General features: G+C 45.8%; 1 protein-coding gene across 4 annotated transcripts in view; it reads right to left on the bottom strand.

Annotated features, from left to right (window-relative positions):
• TNC (tenascin C) overlaps positions 1–17,891 on the bottom strand; it is a 72,074-nt gene extending 54,183 nt beyond the window's left edge. The window contains exon 1 of one of the 4 annotated variants that reach the window (XM_048325529.1): positions 17,672–17,891. The gene's annotated coding sequence lies outside the window, so the exon portion shown is untranslated. The remainder of the gene's footprint in view (positions 1–17,671) is intronic. The other 3 variants (XM_048325531.1, XM_048325532.1, XM_048325533.1) reach the window with 3 other exon arrangements.
• Positions 17,892–18,072: the final 181 nt, after the last annotated feature.

Here is an 18,072-nt window from a genome sequence, read left to right as displayed (position 1 = left end):
CGTAAAAACAGAAGGAATTCTAGATTATCTTAAATCCTACAAGAGTCTCTGGTGATCACTGGAATTGTGATCACATTTATACCTCAGACTCTTTCAAAGAACAGCAATTAAAACAATTCATGGATGCTTTTTGCCCCGTGCGGCCCCTGAGGTCCTGCATTAAATATCACCCAGCTAAGCCCAAACTCTTCACTCCAGTTCACTTTTCACCTTTGGCCACAGCTCTTAGATGATGTTCCCGCTTTGGGGAAGCTGCAGGGTTTCTGGTTCACAGATCCTACTGTACATCATCTTGAACTAAAACCACTTGGATGCATTTTAGCCTCCACCCATCCTACCTTGGCTGGAAAGCAGCACTGACAGGGCTTTGCCAGGGCTGTTTTGGAAGGAATTTTAATTAATTGCTTTGTGTACAATTTAGAATTTAGCAAAGGCTCATATTTCAAAGCCATCAGCATGACAGTGCCACAAAAGGCAAGGAGAAATAACCCAGTGAAGCCAACATCCATAAAAATGTGAAAGAGCTCTGGTAAATTCCGAATGATAAGCATAAAAGGAGACCCATGAGAGGCTAAACCTTCTGTTGTGCAGTGACTGTTTGGAGGCAAATTAGCGTGATTATTCCATTACAAACCACTTTTGTTTCAGAAGTTTTGTCCTCTTAGCCATGGAAAATCTCTCCAGGTCTATCCTTGTTCAGGATCTCAGAGAGAGAACAGAACTTTCCAAACAAAACAATGAGTTTGGCTGATTTTCAAAGCAGATTGAAAGTTCAGGGATCAGAGGTGGGCTTCTTCCAGTATCAGTGACACCTTTGGTCAATGAAATATTAAATATGTTGAGCAAATCTCATGAATAAAATGAAAAATTAAATCAGCTGGCAGAGGTACAGCGGGGAGAAAATGACTGCTGAAAACATGCAATAATTACACAGAAGTGAAAAACAGATTATGTGACGAGGTGCCTGCCATAACAGGGTATGGAACTCAGCAACCAAGAGGTGCCTTCCAGATTCTGGGTCCTACGGACTCTTCTGATTTATGTTTCTTAGGAATTACCTGGCTGATGATGAGAAAAGCAAAGAAATCCTGCCTGAACATCCCACTGCTATTGCTACTCCATTGGGAGCAAAGGAGCAGGAGCTCAGGGGAGAGCCAGGAATGTGGGAATGGCACCGAGCTGGGACTTCGGAAAGCTGAGATCACCCCTCAGCTCTGACATTTCAGACCAGTCAGTTCTCACCTTGATTTCTAATAAGTCTAACCAAAGTACAAATAACTAAACTCCCTAATTCTATGTTTCCAATTGCTCCTCTGGAAAGATTCTTCAGTTTACCCCTGTGAAAAGGCTTCCTCTGCTCTCAGTTTTTCTGCCTGAATTCTATACTCTTCATGCTAGAATCTCTTAATTCCTTTAATATATCACCTGGATTAGAGGAAGCCCCAAGCATGTTAAATTAGAGGAGCCAAGTGGCTGCAGCTCTTAATGAGGTTTAATCACATTCACCTTCTGAATGGGCCACAGGTGGGACAAGATTGGTGGGGAAAAGGGCAAAGGAGATGCCTTTGGAAATGGTACAACCTGGCTGGAGCAGAGCTGCTCTGACACCACCACTGTGGTGTTTAGGGCAGAATTTACTCTTCAGGCCGATTTTTTTGTAGAATAAACTCAAATCTTGAGGCTTTGCAACGTCTGTCACCAACAGGTATCTCAGGCACAATGAAGAATTCACATTTACAAGATCAGAGGCCAAGGAAGAGGCATCTGCTGAACCCTGTCAGAGCCTTGCAGCTATTTAAGCAGTTGTTTAAATGAGAAGCATCCAACGTGGCATTATGCAATAATTATATATAGCCAGCCAGCCTCGGAAAGAGAGCGCATGAAAAACAGGAATCCACAGCTCTTAACTCATTTTTGCTATCACCACATTTAATAAAATTATCCACATTAAAAAGGAGTGAAGGTAATTGCTGAGTGACTTAGATGCGTGGTGCAGAATTAATGAGACCACACTCGTAACGTGGTGTTTAATCTTTCATGTAACTTGCTGCTAAATGTGCATAATTGGAAATAAATAAATGATACATCTCAGCGTGAGCCGCAGATGTGTTTCCTTCCAGCATGGTTATGAGCTCCTGACTAGGGGCAACGGGACTTGAACCAGCTTGGGACCTGACCGGATATTGCCTTTCAGTTCATATTGCTTCAAGGACTGCAGGAGTCCTTTCTGCCTTTCCTTGGAGACCTTGTCCAGCAAAAGCATGCCAGGGTGGGGAGCTGCTCACCACGTCCTCTTCCTCATTGTGGGGGCAACAGGAGCTAAGTCTTGACACCCAGACTGAGATCCCAAAGCAGCTGGCTGGAAACCCACCAGCTTCCCAAGCAGGGATGATATCCTCAGGACATTGGTGCTGTCCAGTGTTAGGGGCTAAAGGCACCGAGACAACACACTGGTGTCACTTCTCATCCCTCAGGGAGGGATTTATGCCACCTTTTGGCAGAGGGGGAGTTTTGGGAGCGCTGTGTGTGACCCCACAGGCGTTCCCAGAGCCGTTCCCAGCTGCCAAGGCTCCGAGCATCCAACAAAACCCGGGCACACAATGGGAGCTGGGAGTGAAAACCAGCCCCGCTCCATGACTGCATCCCTGTGCCAGGGCTGGCTGCTGCAGCAGGGCAGCGGCCCAAAGGCAGCTCCAGCCAGCGGGGCAGGCTGCTTGGGAGCAGGAAAATTGGAATTTCCATACGTCTTTCGTCCCAACCACTGAGGAGGACATTGGAAAAGCAGATGCCGGGCCAAGGGGAGGTGGATAAAGCACCTCCCTGCAAAGGTTTATTTTGGGTGTGCGCTGGAGGCTGAATTCCTGTGCTGGAGTAATCCTGGGGATGAGGTCATGTGTTCCCTGAAGGGGCTGCTTTGTAGCCCTGTTAGTTAGCAACGCTTGTTCTCTTATCAAGCATCTGATTGAACTCACAAAAGAAGGGTCTTTAAACAACAGGCTCAGGCAGAATTGAGAAGTGAATAAATAAGTTGAATTTGGTTGGGCTTTTTTTGGTTTTTTTTTTGGTTTTTTCATTTTGGCCAACAGGAAAATGAGAGAGGAATAAGATGGGAAAGGGGCATAAGAAACGGATTCATTGTTCTGAGATGGCAGAACAAAAGTCTTCACCTATTTTCAAGATTTCTACAGAGCCCAGCAGTGGCACAGAGCCCAGCCCTGTGGCAGACACCAGTTACACCCATCCATGTGGCAAATACCACCTGGGAGGGTCACAATGCACCATCCAAACAGCACAAACCATCCCACGCCTCTCCCTGCTGGAGTGACCCAGCACCCACCTTCTGCAGTAGTGAAATCCTTCACCAAAACTGGGACTTTGTTCCATTATGGAACAAATTGCACTCCATTTTTTTATTTGACTTGAGGAAAGACTTGGCTGGTTTGCACTGATTTCTCTGTAAGCACTCAAGGATGTTTATAAACGATAACATATCTGCTGTACTTACTGGAATTACAGTATTTCAGATGAGCTATTTGGTGGCACTAGTGGTCCCCTATATTAGAGGAAAAAAATTACCTTTGTTCCTCTCATTCTGTACAATTTCATTCAGCATTTCCCTGTCCTGTCCATAGGATGTCCAAATAAAAACGTATAAAAGTTGTTTTTACAAAAGAACTGGAGCCAAGTGATGATAAAATAACAGGTACAAGTGAAATTTTTTCTCAACACATATTTGGTCACTGAAAGATGCCATTTTTCACTCGATTCTGAGGACTCAGCAAGAAGGACACCAAGAGAGAGTCAGCAGCATTTCAGGGGCTCCTATTCTTGGGAAAAAATTCCCTGACAAATCTTTCTTTTAAATCTTTGAAACCAGCAATGGCTTGCTTTGAACCAAGTGGGCTGTTTCAAAGAATAACCACCTCAATCATTTCTTCAAAGGATTCCTGCTCCTTTTTCTAATAAAAGTCAGAGCAGCCTGGCCTTCAATTACTAAGTGAAAATTTATGAAAGTGAACCCACAGTGCTTGTGCTCTCCTGCACCCCAGGACAGAAGAAAGAGAATTAATCTCATGTTCGCTCCCACCTCTAAAAGCTCAGAGTTGTGCCCACCGGGGAGTAAAACACATCCATGCATTTTCAAACACCAAACTGAATTTTCAGGCAGCAAGATACTTCAAAAATGCTGGTCCAGGAGCCAGAGGGCTCCTTATTGCTGGCTGCTCTGCCCAATTACCTTCAGCTTGTTACCATCTTCAAGGACAGGGATTCTCCTGTTCCCAAGGCGGATTCTGCTTGTTATCCACCAAAGAATTGTAACTGTGGATAAATAACACTCCCCTGCCCCCCCAGGATGTTTGGCAGGGAGTCAGCTTGGCTCGAGATGTAAAACAAACAGCCTGGAAGAGCGGGGAAAGGGAAGAGAGCAGAGCTGGGGAGGGGCAGCAGAGGAGACAGACACGGAGATTTCTCAGGTTTGGGATTTGATGGTGCTGCTCTGGTGTCTTAGACAACTCCGCTTCCCCTTTGCCTCCCAAACATGTTAGACCAGCTGGTGGATTTGACCCGTGGCACTGGAGGGATTCACAGCAGCTAAAAATATGCCTGTGTAGTATGATTTTAAAAATACTGTTTTTGTTGGAGGCAGAAAAAGGATAAGGCCATGCAAAAAGGATGCTGCTGAATGAGTTCAAGGGAATGATGCAGCCTGGAGTGGGTTGCCTGAAGTAATGTCTCACTAATGGTTTGTGTTGCTCTCTCTTAGAGGTGCAAAGCCCAGGAAATGAAAAAGCTGCAGCCATGAAATGCAAAGGGTTTTTCTTACAAATTAGGTTTATTCCCTTTAGGATGCGAGGAGGTGAAACTCTGAGTGCTGAGCTGGAAAAGCCAAACAAATTCTCATTTGGAGTAATCTTATTTTTTAGAATGTATTTCAGCTAACATTTCCAACAGTGGCACACGTGTGGGTGTGATTTCGATCCTGGTTCTCAGGCAGCATAAGGAAAGAAGCAAATTCCTTCTGGATTTGTTCTGCAGGGACATGTGGAAGGTGATGGAAAGACAAGGGAGCACAGAGCTCACCTCTGCTTTACCACAGAGCCTGGGTTTGTGGTGCTGTGAGGATGGACCTTTGTGAAATCTGGGAATACTGATGCCTTAAGTTTTAACTTTTATATTTTTCAAATCCTGCACTGCCTGGTGTGTCACTCTGAAGTTTCTTGGAGCCTGTTCACTTCTGCTCTCTCGTGCTGGGCAGACATAACAAAGCTTCTCTGGCCCTGCTCTCCAAGGACACCCAGACTGCCCTAGGCCCAAAAGTATAAACCAAAAGTCTTTGAGAGGAGGGCAAGCTGAGGGAATTACATCATTAACTGAAGCTTTAATTGGAGAATGAACCCTGCTATGCCAATGAACCGAACCTATAAAAGTGTGAAGAACTCGTGACCTGGGGTCCATCTTGGGGTCCATCCTGGCAGTGGCCTCTGGCTCCCCAGGGGTACCTTTGAAGGCCTTTCAGATAAATACCTCCCTTTATTCCCTTACTCCTGTCTAGTCTCTGTTTCTAGGAGGCCTCTCAAGGCATCAATACAAATCTAAATGGAAGTAAAGTTTGAAGTGAACCAATAGGGCAGCCAAGGAATATGTTCACCTTGGAGTTATAACTCAAAGGAATGCTGAGTACAGAATTAAGGTGTCATTGCAAAGTGGGAACAAACAGGTCTCCCATGAATGGATTCCCCAGGCTTGGCAAAACTACATCTCAGCAATTCAGGATGAGATAAAACCTTCCTGACCAAGGGTCTGCCATCCCCTTTGCCGTCTTCTTTTCCATAACAAGAAAATGGAGCTAAATAGAGCTGGACCCATGGAATTCCCACAAAACCTTGTGCTCTTGGCAGAGATTCCAGAAAATGCCCAAAACCTTGGGGTTGGTGGTGTGGTTTTGATGCCTTAAGAGGCCTCCCAAAAACAGAGACTGGACAGGAGTAAAAGAATAAAATAGGTATTTATCTGAAAGGCCTTCAAAGGTACCCCTGGGGAGCCAGAGGCCACTGCCAGGATGGAGCCCAAGGTGGACCCCAGGTCACGAGTTCTTCACTCTTTTATAGGTTTGGTTCATTGGCATAGCAGGGTTAATTCTCCAATTAAATCTTCAGTTTAATGATGTAATTTCCCCTCCCCTTGCCCCCCTTAGAGGCTCTTTGGTTTATACTTTTTGGGCCTGGGATGGTCTGGGTGTCCTTGGAGAGCAGGCCTGGAGAGGCTTTGTTATGTCTGCCCAGCACGAGAGAGCAGAAGTGAACAGGCTCCAAGAAACTCCAGAGTGACACACCAGGCAGTGCAGGATTTGAAAAACACAAAGGTCAAGATCTAAGGCATCAGTATCACAGTTAGGAGTGAGGACTGAAACTCAGGCATCCTGTTCTGAAATTATTTCATAAATCATCTGCTGTGCCTCTGTTTTGCCGCTGGTAAAACCTCCAGGGACCGTGTGTGTCCCTGTGAATTAAGCATTCCAAGGACCTCACAGGAAAGGTGCTGTCAAATCCTCATTTCCATAATTAAACATCTTCCCAGGAAGTGCTGTAATATTGTCAGAAAATAAATACCCAATTAAAAAGAAAAAAGCTGGAATGTTGGGCCTGAAATGTAGGAGAGAAAGGGAAATCTGCAGAGCTGCCCCAGCCCCGGGGCCCAGCACAGGAAGGACCTGGAGCTGCTGGAGAGAGGCCAGAGGAGGCTCCAGGGGGATCAGAGGGATGGAGCAGCTCTGCTGGGAGGAAAGGCTGGGAGAGCTGGGATTGTTCAGCCTGGAGAGGAGAAGGTTTTGGGTAATTGCAGCTTTCCAAGACTTGAAGGAGCCAACAGGAACCATGGAGAGAGACTGTTGAGCAGGGTCTGGAGTGCCAGGACAAGGGGGAATGGCTTCAGTCAGGCAGAGAATAGGGTTAGATGGGAGATTGGGAAGAAATTCTTGGCTGTGAGGGTGGGCAGGCCCTGGCACAGGGTGCCCGGAGCAGCTGTGGCTGCCCCTGGATCCCTGGCAGTGTCCAAGGCCAGGCTGGATGGGCTTGGAGCAACCTGGGATAGTGGGAGGTGTCCCTGCCCATGTAGAGGTGGTAGAACGGGATGAGTTTTAAGGTCCCTTTCAAACCAAGCCATTCTGTGATTCCATGATTCTCTGGGATGTCTTTTGCTCTGAAGAAGGAGGTCTGACCAGACGTGCAGCACAAATGCACAGAGCTACAGGACTGCCTGGAATTCTGGGGTAACAATAGAAAGCTGCAGCCTTACTCTGAAGCCAAGAGGATGTGCCAGGCCAATCATCAGAATGAGAAGATGAATCCATGGAAATAAATTACAAGGTAACCAAAACCCACAGAGAAAGACACCAGAGAATTCGAGAAAAAAACTGCAGCTAACCCAAAATTCACAGATCCAGCTCATTCTCTTGTGTCTGTTGAAGGCCTTTTCATCTCTAGACATTTTATGTGATCAGAGGGATGATTCCCACACCCATGTGCACAATCCTCCTGCACCTTGGTGTGCCAAGGTTTGCTGCTGTTACACAACCCAAGTGATTCACCCCTGCAGACGGGAAGGGCAGGAGAATCCTTCATCCAGCTCTGGCCACAGAAGGAATTTTACAGCAGCCACAAGAAACAGCCTGGTTATTTTATAGAGCAGATCATTCAAATTTGTCGCATATAAACTGAAAGAAAAGAGAAACAGCATTACAAGAGGTTACCATGGGAGAACTCACACCAAACCCAGCTGGTCTCTCTCACAGGGACTGGGATGAGGCACAAGTTAACAGGGAATTCAGTCTGCCCTTGGAGCTTGTTTTTTTGTTAAGGGCTCGGACACTTGAGCATCAGTTTCTGGAAATGGGAGCTCAGAAAAGAGAAACAAAACAAGCAGGTCAGTGGGGTGCTCTGGAGCTGCATTCAGGCTCCTGGCAGGGGGCACAGCAATCAGCCAAGTGGAGCAATTTGCTACAAGCTCAGGAGGGGGAAAAAAAAGCCATCTGCTAAATATTTTTTTCTCACATCTGCAAAGCAACCTCTGTTCTTGCTGTAGCTGTCAGAGGGGGAAGAAAAAGCCCATGGCAGATACAGCCTAGACAAAAACTGTGGATTAGAAACAGCAGGACACACCAGAGATGGGAAGGGCAAAGACAACAATGGGTTCAGCAAAACTGGCGCCGTTCTAAAAACAGAAGCAGAGCTGTAGAAATGGGTCAGATCCGAGGGACTCCGTGGAAAGCAGAATGGATGGGTCACACCTTCCTTTTGCCTGGCTTCTGCCTGAACCCCCTGTCTGCATTTCCAGCACAGGAGTGACTTTTTCCCATCCCTCTCTGAAGACACGAGCAGAACTCTGGGCTGCTGAACAGGGAATTGAATGCGGGCCATGGCAGAGTTGCCACAGACACAGAAGCCTCAATTAGTGCCTTTTCCAATATAAAAAAACCCCTTTTCACAGCAAAAGCAACTTCTGTGCACAGTCTCCCAGCAGAAACCCCTCCTGCCTCTTAAGTACGTCCTGTACCTTTTAATAAAGCCTTTGCTAATAGCAAAAGCATTCGCTCAGGCTCTTGGCTTTTCCCTGCTCGCAGCAAAGACGCAGAGCTGGAAAAGATCTACGGTTTTCTAAACTTGTCTTTGGAAAGTTTCTCTGCCAAGTTACACTTTGTCAGGAGCTCATTATTTTCTGGGTAGACGCTGGAGACTTTGCTTTGAAATATTTTGAGGGCTTTGCTGCTGCAGTTTCAGACCACGGGGTTCGTGTGCTCTCTCGCATGAATCACAGCGACTTGTGTTCCTTCCACACACAAAGCTCTGCTTCGTTTCCGGGCCCTTCTCCATGCTGTTGCTTCCAAAACCACCTATATGTTTTCCAGAGCCCATTTCTCAAAGTTTTAGGTGGTTTTGGGATGAGATGGGAAGAGCAGAAATGCAAGACTTCTGAATTTTCTTCCCACTCCTTTCACGCCAAGCAGGAGCTGCTGAGAAAAAAGCAGCAGCCAGTCCTGGGGATGGGAACTTGGCCAGTGTCATTTGTCTCAGAAATTCATGATTTAGGTATCAAACACCATCTTTGTTACTGATAATGAGACATAGGAAATAAGCCATCAATACTCTTGATAAATATAATAACAATAGGTGAATGAATAGCTGATCTGCTATAAAAAACCAGATGCCAAATTAATGCATTTACCAAAACTATTGGTGGGGTCTGTGCAGTAGAAATAAGGATCTTTTATAAGAACCATAAACTACTGACATATTAAACAAATACACAGTGAAGAGGCACTGACACAGCACTGCTTTGTACAGCACCTCTGAGGAAACTGTTTTTCAAATTTCTCCTGGAGGTCAGGAGCAAGAGATTAGCCAAAATTCTGCTCCACACACCCAGCCTCACACTTTTCCATATTTAAAATCATTTTAGCTGAAGGAATGTCACGTCCAGAGGCAAGAGAGGTGGAATTCTTCTCTTTCAATGGCTTTGCTGTCACTGAGAGCACGGACAATTTACATTTATATTGGTCTGGAGTAACAGAAAGTATTTAATTGTATGGATTGCTGCAGATGATATTGGTCAGCAGGCAGCAGGATACTTTCAGAATCCATTATGAATATTTGCATGTAGTTTCTAATTTTACTTTGATTTAACCATATACTTATTCAAGCACTAAAAATGACTTTTATGCAGGCCATAAAAGCCTGCACTATTCCTGGGGACCAGAATTATCATTCCTTGCCTCCTGTCATTAGCAGACTTCGAGTATGGTTTGAAAAGAAGCTGAGGAAGCTGATGGGTAACCCCTCACCAGGCAGTTTGTTGCTTTTAAACCAATCCTTAGTTTCCCTGGGCAGCTTTTCCTCCCTGCTGGAGCTCCTCTGTCCTTGGTACTAGCACCTCAAACACACAGGAATGTGCACATTTTTCTAACTCACAAGACCACAGAAGGAGTTCCTTGAAATCTGACTTCCAGTAATCGCCCCCAGGCTGCAGATCTGCCTGGCCTAGTTCTGTCACATGTGGTAGCATCAAGAATTTGCATCTTTGGCAACCCAGGGAAGGGTAGCAAACTCATACTAGAGCAAAATACATCGTGAAGAGAAGATGGAATGAAATCAGCCATGGCTTGGCAAGGCAAAATGAAATATAAATGAGATGCACAAGATCTGAAACAAATTGAGTGCAAGGAGTTTGGAAAAAGAGAGGAGGCTGCTTCTGAAAAGTCCGGTCTGGGGATGTTTTGCAGTGCTCTGATGCAAAGCAGAGGCACTTATGTAATGTAATGGAAATTGCAGCCATAAACACAGCCCTGAGCAGGGATTAGTGACTGAACTCAGACAAAAATCTGCGCTGCTGCTTCAAATGTCAGCAAATTGGGCACTGCCACATTAATGGGAGGCTTGAGAGCCCTCCACCAGCACCCCTCTGACCTCGTTCTCTTAACCCACAGTGACTTGAGCCCTGTCTGTGACTGTGCTGAAGCCTTGGCTGGCAGCAATTTGAGCCATGGGATGATGAAAGGAGGGACGTGGAGCTCAATTATCCAGCACCAGATCCCCAGTGAAATCAATGCCATTGTGTCACATGAGAATTTGGCTGGCGGCCCCTGAAGTCTGCCCAGGAGAAACCCATCCCCTCCGCAGGGCAGGCTGGAGGGGACAGGGGACAGGGCAGACAGTGCAGGGCCACTCTGGGCATGGAAAACACTCTGTGGGTTCTGATTCCCTCTCTGTCACAGCCTGGGTTTGTCCCCTGACCTATATGAGCACAGACCAAACTGGAGCAGCCCAAGGCATCCTCTGCAAAAAGATCTCATTAAGGCAATGCCAAGCAGGAGTGTTACAGGGACATCCCTGTATCAAAGGGAATTAAATATTGCTCCTGTCAGCAGGAAGAGCTCTGCCCCAGGTGGAGTTGGACACCACAGACTCAAAATTAATTAATTTAATTTTTAGTTAAATTATTAATTTAATTTTTAGTTAAATTAAGCCCTCCCACCCCTTATTTTTCAGTTTATTACAAGGATGTTAGGATACAGGATATATAGGACATACATAACCCAGAGAAGCTGTGGATTCCCCATCTCTGGAATTGTTCAAGGTCAGGGATCAGAACAACCAAAAAGGTGTCCCTGCCACACGGCTGGTGGTAATAAACTGAATTTCCTTCCTACTGCCAGCAACCCTGTCAAATCCCAATGTGCTTTTCTAAGACAAATAAACACTATATGAAATAAGAGCCAAATAAAGCAACAAATAACGCTGATGTGTTTGAGAATGGCACTCTCTGGGTGCTGCAGGCTTCCCATCAAGCCTGGAGCTGCAGCACTTGGAGTGCTGGCTCCCTGTGATTGACTTGCTAACCTGTAAAGTGGCTGAGTCGACATCATAATTAACACTTGGCAGTGGAAATATAAATTCCCTGGCTTGTAGGTGGTATATCCTCCTCTAAACACTCCACTTGGCCACCAAACTGGAAAAATAGATAGGACATTCATAAGGAGCGCTCACCATGGGAAATGCCAGCGTTTTTGTTTTTTTTTTTTCCTGGAAACTGTTTACATGGCCAAAATCCTTCAATAAGAAAAATGATCTGAGAACTTTCCCTTCATGTGTATCCTGTTCTCCCGTGCCTTGTGGCCCACAGTGTGCAGCATTCATCGGGAGTCAGCCCTGAATTACTGTGGTACAAGCGATGCAGGAGGGAAGTACAAGCCACAAGTAAAGGGAAAATATGCATTACACTGGCTCTGGCCAAGAGGAATGGGCTGCCTGCAGATCACAAGCTACCTTTATATCTTTCTTGGCATAGACCTTTGTCCCACAGCACAGAGAAGCTATTTAGGAGGATTCAGCATACCCAAAAGAGGCTGGCTTTCCAAAGGAACCAGGAGAAACAAAGAGCCAGTGCAAAGTGGCCACTGAGCTCCTTTTGATGGGCCAACAAACAGCTCCTGACAAGGCGAAATCCTGAGGAGGGAGATAACCACCAAGGGCTTGTGCTGAAGTGCTCAGCACACACTGAGAGTGACCCTTTCCTGTCCAAGTAAAGGCTTTTCATCACAGCAAAGAGGCACAAAACCACAGTCCCCAGAGTGCTCAGCCCACAGCCTCTCTCACCTGCTGGCCCTGCCTCCTGTGTTTGAGATAAAGCCCAAACTGACCGACAAAATCTGCCTGTTTCCAGGTCTTTTGATTTCTTGGCAATGGAAAGTGAATTTATTTCTTGGAAATAAAGCTTTTTTTAGCCCTCTCACAGCCTTTCCTTAATGGTGGAAATAACTCTTTAGCCAGTTCTGCTGGGCACAGAGGGAAAGGATCTCAGAGTTTAATTTTCATATATACACAGAAAAAGAAATTTATGTTCCCTTTTAGCCTTGTGCTGCCAGAACGGTGGAAAAGAAAGTAAATTTAGAGAAGAATCAAGACTCTTTAGATTAATACTCTGGTAAACATCCTAATTCCATAACAAAATTAGCATTTGCAATTTCAGGCTTATGAGCTTATCAAGTTCTGGTGCATGTTGGGCAGAGTTAAAGCCAAAATCATTACAATGGGATTTCCCCAGGCTCTAAGTTTCAGACTCCTGGGAGGCTCCTGGCCCATATCTATCCACACATAGGCCATGCTCCAGCCTGCCCTGGGAAGAGGCAGCCACTACAATAGACCTTTGTTGAGCCCAGGATTGAAGCAAGCACTTTTGGAAAAATCTGTATTTAAGATTTCTGTCCTACCACCCTGCACTTTCTCCTCAGCTGCTGAAGAGAATATGTTTTCTGAGCATGAAACAATATCATTTTTGTGGGGACTTTGGAAAGCGAGCGCTTGTATGAGTCGAAGAAAGCTTCCTTTCTCTTGCCTGGTTTTGGGGAAAGGGCTTTCTGTGTGAGTAATCTTTCAAAGTAGGAAGCAGAGCTCCCCCATTGCTCGGGAAGAATGGACCTCCAGTGGGCTAATATGTGATGGATGACTGAATGCAAACTTGGCAACGTTGCCCTCCGCTCCCCAAAGAATACAAAATGCCACTGCCTATTCGGGCACCGGGACTCTCCCGTTGGAAGTGCTGAAAACTTGGCACCATCCCACCTTAGTTTAATTGAAACTGCAGACAGTTAAGGATGGGAGCTTGGAGAAATTTCTTGCAACCAGATCAGCTCAGGATGGATTTGTCTTGGGTGATTGGCTCATGCATAAGGCGAACAAGAACATAAATGGGGAGTTATTTCTCGTTGACTCCATAGCCTGAGCAGCAAAATCTCACATTGGTTTGGGAGGGGTGTGTTGTGAGGAATATTTTATATTAGTAAGTATTATTCAAATTCTGCATCTGGATATACTCTCTGAAGCTATAGGTAGAGGTTTTTTGATGGGTTTTTTTTGCCAGCAACAGGACAGAGAGAAGGGATGCACACAGAAATCCAGGAAAATCTTACATTAAGGACAATTCTAGTTATAAGGGCACGTCTATCATTCATTCAATGCTAAAAAGTGACACTAAGTTATTCAAACTTTGCCCTTTTAGCAGAAGGATCCCCATCTATTCCTTCTTTCAATGCCCAGACACTTCCTGCAGGCTCCAGAGCCACCTCTTTTCAGGCAGGATCCCACTGACTCCTCCTCCCAGTCTGCCCATTCCACACCGTGGGGTTACATCATGCATTGAGGGATTTCAGGAGCTGGAAGAATGCCCAGTCTCTAACTTTTCCCACATGTGGAAGGCTTTTAACTCCAGCTCCGACTGGCCAGAGGGTCAGACACACGAGTGGACAGCGAGCACCGAGGGAGGGGCGGTTTCACACTTGTAGAAGCCCTGAGCTTGGTGGAAACTGCGACGGCTCAAGATTGTCCCTCGGGGTTGCTCATTTCTCTGCTTTCCAGCACTCCCTTTCCTCAAAGAACTGCCTTCTTGTTCCCTGCTTCTCTTCACTATACAAAGAATTGTTTGGGAATAGCTAATAATAGGAATTGCAGGTTCTTTGTGGCAGAGAGCATCATTTATTAAACCTCTTCACTCCTAATACAGTGAGGCCCTAAAATGCAGGAGCAGGAATTACAACATCAACCAACCAAAGCCACGGACAACAAGTCCTCTTCAATATCAAGCAGTTTAAGGAACTAAATTGCATCTTAAAAACTCATAAGCAATCTGTACACGTCCCTTATTTTTCAGCCCTTGACCTCAGGATATGGTGCTTCCTGTCGAGAACTCATTAGTTACTAATCCTATAATTGCTTGCAGTTTTGAAGATTTCTGAGCCTGGTAGATGATAAAATACTAACTTACTTCACTTTGATTGCTGTTTTCCTTAGTTTCCCACTTCAGCAACAATGATTTTTTCTGCAATATGACATCAGCAGCTTCCTTAAAACCACTAAGGGCAGCTATTACATTTTACAGTAGTTTCAGACTTCTGCCATTTATAACCACAGGGTTAGATCAGAGATCAGTCTTCGAGCAGGGTGTGTGAAACTCACACCAGAAGTTAAGGCTAAGAAAGCACACATTGGTAAATCAGAGCCCAGTTTTAAAGCCCTATATCTCAAACTGCTGCAGTTCAAAACTAATTCCTTTTATTACTGGAAAGCTGAGATTTTGAACTTTCCAGGGATGTAAATCATCCACTCCTAAGCCTGGAGTTTTATGAGCCACTGGACCTTAAAACTGTCAGTGGCCCTTCAGCTTAGCAGACTGTGATGGCACGAGGCCAAGGAGGAATTTATCAAGTCACAGGCTTCAAATCAGAGTAATTATTTGACCACTCTGGATTTCTCGTGGCACAGAGGTAGGACAGGTAAATGTGTAGCTGATAATGTAGCAGACACCACCCTCTGCATTAACCTTACTTCCAAATGTTATATTCCACCTGGGATAGCAGGGCTCTCTAAGGAATCCAGCACTGGATGGACACTGTTTCTCCCTTACGTCCATTTACACCACACACCCATTGTCCAGCCCAGGAGAATTAAATGCCCTCAGCACCACTCAAACCTCTGGCCAGAGCCTGCAGAGCTGGGTGGGGAGAGGCACAGTGGTGTTGTGCCAGGAAAATGGCACAGAACTGCCCGAGCTGGTTTTCCAAACAGTTTTGCCAGGAGGGATGAAGGGGTTAAAGCTCTGGCTCCAAAGCAGCATCGTTGTTTCACATGAACATTTGCTTCTTAGTTCTGCCTGACTCTTGAAAAGGATGAGAAAGTCCCAAAAAGCACCGACCCTGCCATTTAACATCATTTTCTTATCAAAAAGTGAGACAATACTCAAGAACAAACTTTGACAGTCTCTTTAGAGCAAGTCAGAACATCTTCACCCATGAATAATCTTTGGTTTTTTATAGATATTTTATAAAAAGCGCTGATACGGAAAATAAGCTGAATGTCAAACACTTTTAGAAATGATGTTATAGCAACATGATAGTTAAGTTTGAGTGAATTCTCAGGAGAAATGATCCTGTTTTAAAGAGCTGGGATAATAAAAGGGGATGGATTTCAAAAAGTCTCCAGCTAACAGTTACTCAGAATTTGTGGAGCACATTTTAGGCTGTGGTGAGGGATGTTCCCAGTAAGTTCTAACATCACTAAGCATCACTATTTCAGCAGGAGATTTGGGTCTGGTTGGTGTTCTTTTCCAGGACCATCATGTATCTGGAAGGGATTTCTTTAGGAGAATTCTGCTTTCTCTCCAGGTGAGACCTGACATTCTCATCTGCAGGCTGGGGGCTTTGCAGCAGATCCTTTGGCTCTTCCACAGCTCTGGAAACACTGATAACGTAACTGTAGTGAGAGGATTAAGGGCTGGAACGTGCAAAGAAATTTCTCTGGGCTGAAAGGAGCCAGAGGATGAAATTAATGAGCAAAAACTATGGGAAGTGAATGCCAATTTGGTATTTGGGAGAGTGACCATGACGGGTCAGTGACAGGGGGGCACAGCCCTCGTCACTCCTGTCCCACCACTCTGCTCAGTTCAGGTGCTCATCCTTCCCTGAGCACCGGGCAGCACCTGCACCAGGAACACCCTGACAGCTCTTCCAGCTGCTTCCCAAATTCCCTGCCAGGGAAGCTGAGCTGCAGACAGATGAGCTATCTCCTCTTGGCTAAACACTTCCATTTGGTCAAACTTCTTCAGATTCGATTTGCCCCTGCCTTCCCTATAACAGTAAGAAACAACCCAAAAGACATCACATTTCTGCACGTTTTCCTAGGGTTCAAAGGACAGTCCCCAGTCCCCATTGTCCACCTCATTTTTGGACTACGGCACCCTTGAACTGTGCAGCCTGGTCTAGTGGAAGGTGTCCCTGCCCACGGTTGGAGCTGGATGATCTCTGAGGTCCCATCCAACCCAAACCATTCCACGATTTCACAGCTTTAAAAGGCAACTGCACAAACCCAGCACAATAAAACAACCCCCACGTGTAACATTAATTAGGAAGTGTGTAAAATGAATTCCCAATATTTAATATGATCTTAAAAAATTAAACCAGGAGAGAAAACCAAGCCCAACAGCTAGACAGCAAGGCTTTTACCCAGACCATAGAATCACATCCATCTCATTGTTCTCTATTTTTTCCATGAAGAAAAACTTTATACATATTTTTATTGTGCTTTTAAATTTTATGTCTCCAGTGTGCAACACAACACATCACCATCATTTCAACCTGAGCATGTCATTCCTTTCCACAGTATGAGACAGACTTTTCAGAAGTTTAAATGCACTGCCAAAAACTCTCTGTCCTGGTAGCCAGACAGAAAATCAGGCAGGGAAAACTCTGCAAAGGTGATGTAACACAAAGTCTTGAGTGAGCGGGTTCAACTCCTAAATGAATCTAAGTGTGTTCACCTTCTCCCAGCCAGCTGCTCTGTTTTCAGCCAATTTGAGCCTCGCTGGTAAGTGCAGACACAGTCATGCAGAAAATCTCAGTGCACCAGGGAGCAAGGAGCTGAGACACGGAGCAAGTGCCTCTGTTTTTCCATGAGGATGGAGAATTTCACCCTCCCGCTCCCAGAACCCACCCAGTACAGCACTGGTAATAAAATACCCAGTTGAATCTTCCTTTGTGCTTTGCTCCCCGCTACAGACTAATGTTACCGGACTTGTAAAAGAAACCGGAGCCCAGTGGGGGCTGGGAGGGAGGTGACAAAGGCTGCGGTGCAAAAAAAGTGTGGGGACAGCAAATTAGCAGCGGGGAGGGCCCGGCTCTCATCAGGTCACAGGCAGGAGCACAGAAAGAGTTGCCTGGGAGGGTTAAAACCTGCAAGTGGATTTAGTCTGGTTCGCGAGGTGAGGATGGGGGAAACAGTTATAGCACTCCAGGAGCCAAGAGGAAATCCCAAATCTGCTTTCCTACCCTTCCTGTCAATTCGGTCTCTGTGTGTGCTTGTGTGGATGTCCAGCATCCCACCAGCTCCTGCTCCATTCATTCCTTGGGTCAGATGGGTGCCACCGAGACATTTCTAACATTATTCCACCTGACAATGCAGACAGACTTCGGGGCAGGCATGCCCCAATCCAAAACCATTCCCTGACAGGATCCCTGCCCATTCACCTGATAGTCACAACCACGAGGGTGATGCCAGAGCACGGGGTCACTGCAAACTTGTGTGCGAGAGGAGCTCCTGACTCTTTAATTCAGGGGAGGAAGCAGACTTACCTTAGAGACCCTGACCGAGCTTAGATCCCGCTGTGAGCAGTCTCCATGAAATAAATACGCTGTTCAAAGCCAGCTCGGGGCTCCTGACTTTGTTGCCGTCCTGTCAAAACTCGGCGGAGTTGCGTTGTCTGGTGCCGTGTGTGCGCGTAAGGCAGCGAGCTTTGACAGCAAGGCAAACTGGTCAGATCAGCCAGATTCTGCTGGGTTTATATAGCTGAGCTGCAAATCCTGATCCTTGGCTCGTTCCACTGTAATAGGACGCCTGAAGGCATTTTTTTTTCAGTTTTGCTTTAAAGGAACAGCCTCTCTCTCTCTCTGGCGTGGCTTCTGAAAGGCACACACACACTCACACACTCGCACACGCTGTCATCCACAGGCACACACACACACAAAAAGAATTT

Source organism: Corvus hawaiiensis, chromosome 21, assembly GCF_020740725.1.
Source record: "Corvus hawaiiensis isolate bCorHaw1 chromosome 21, bCorHaw1.pri.cur, whole genome shotgun sequence".
NCBI classification, from domain to species: Eukaryota; Metazoa; Chordata; class Aves; order Passeriformes; family Corvidae; genus Corvus; species Corvus hawaiiensis.
This window is presented reverse-complemented; position numbering and strand designations above follow the sequence as displayed.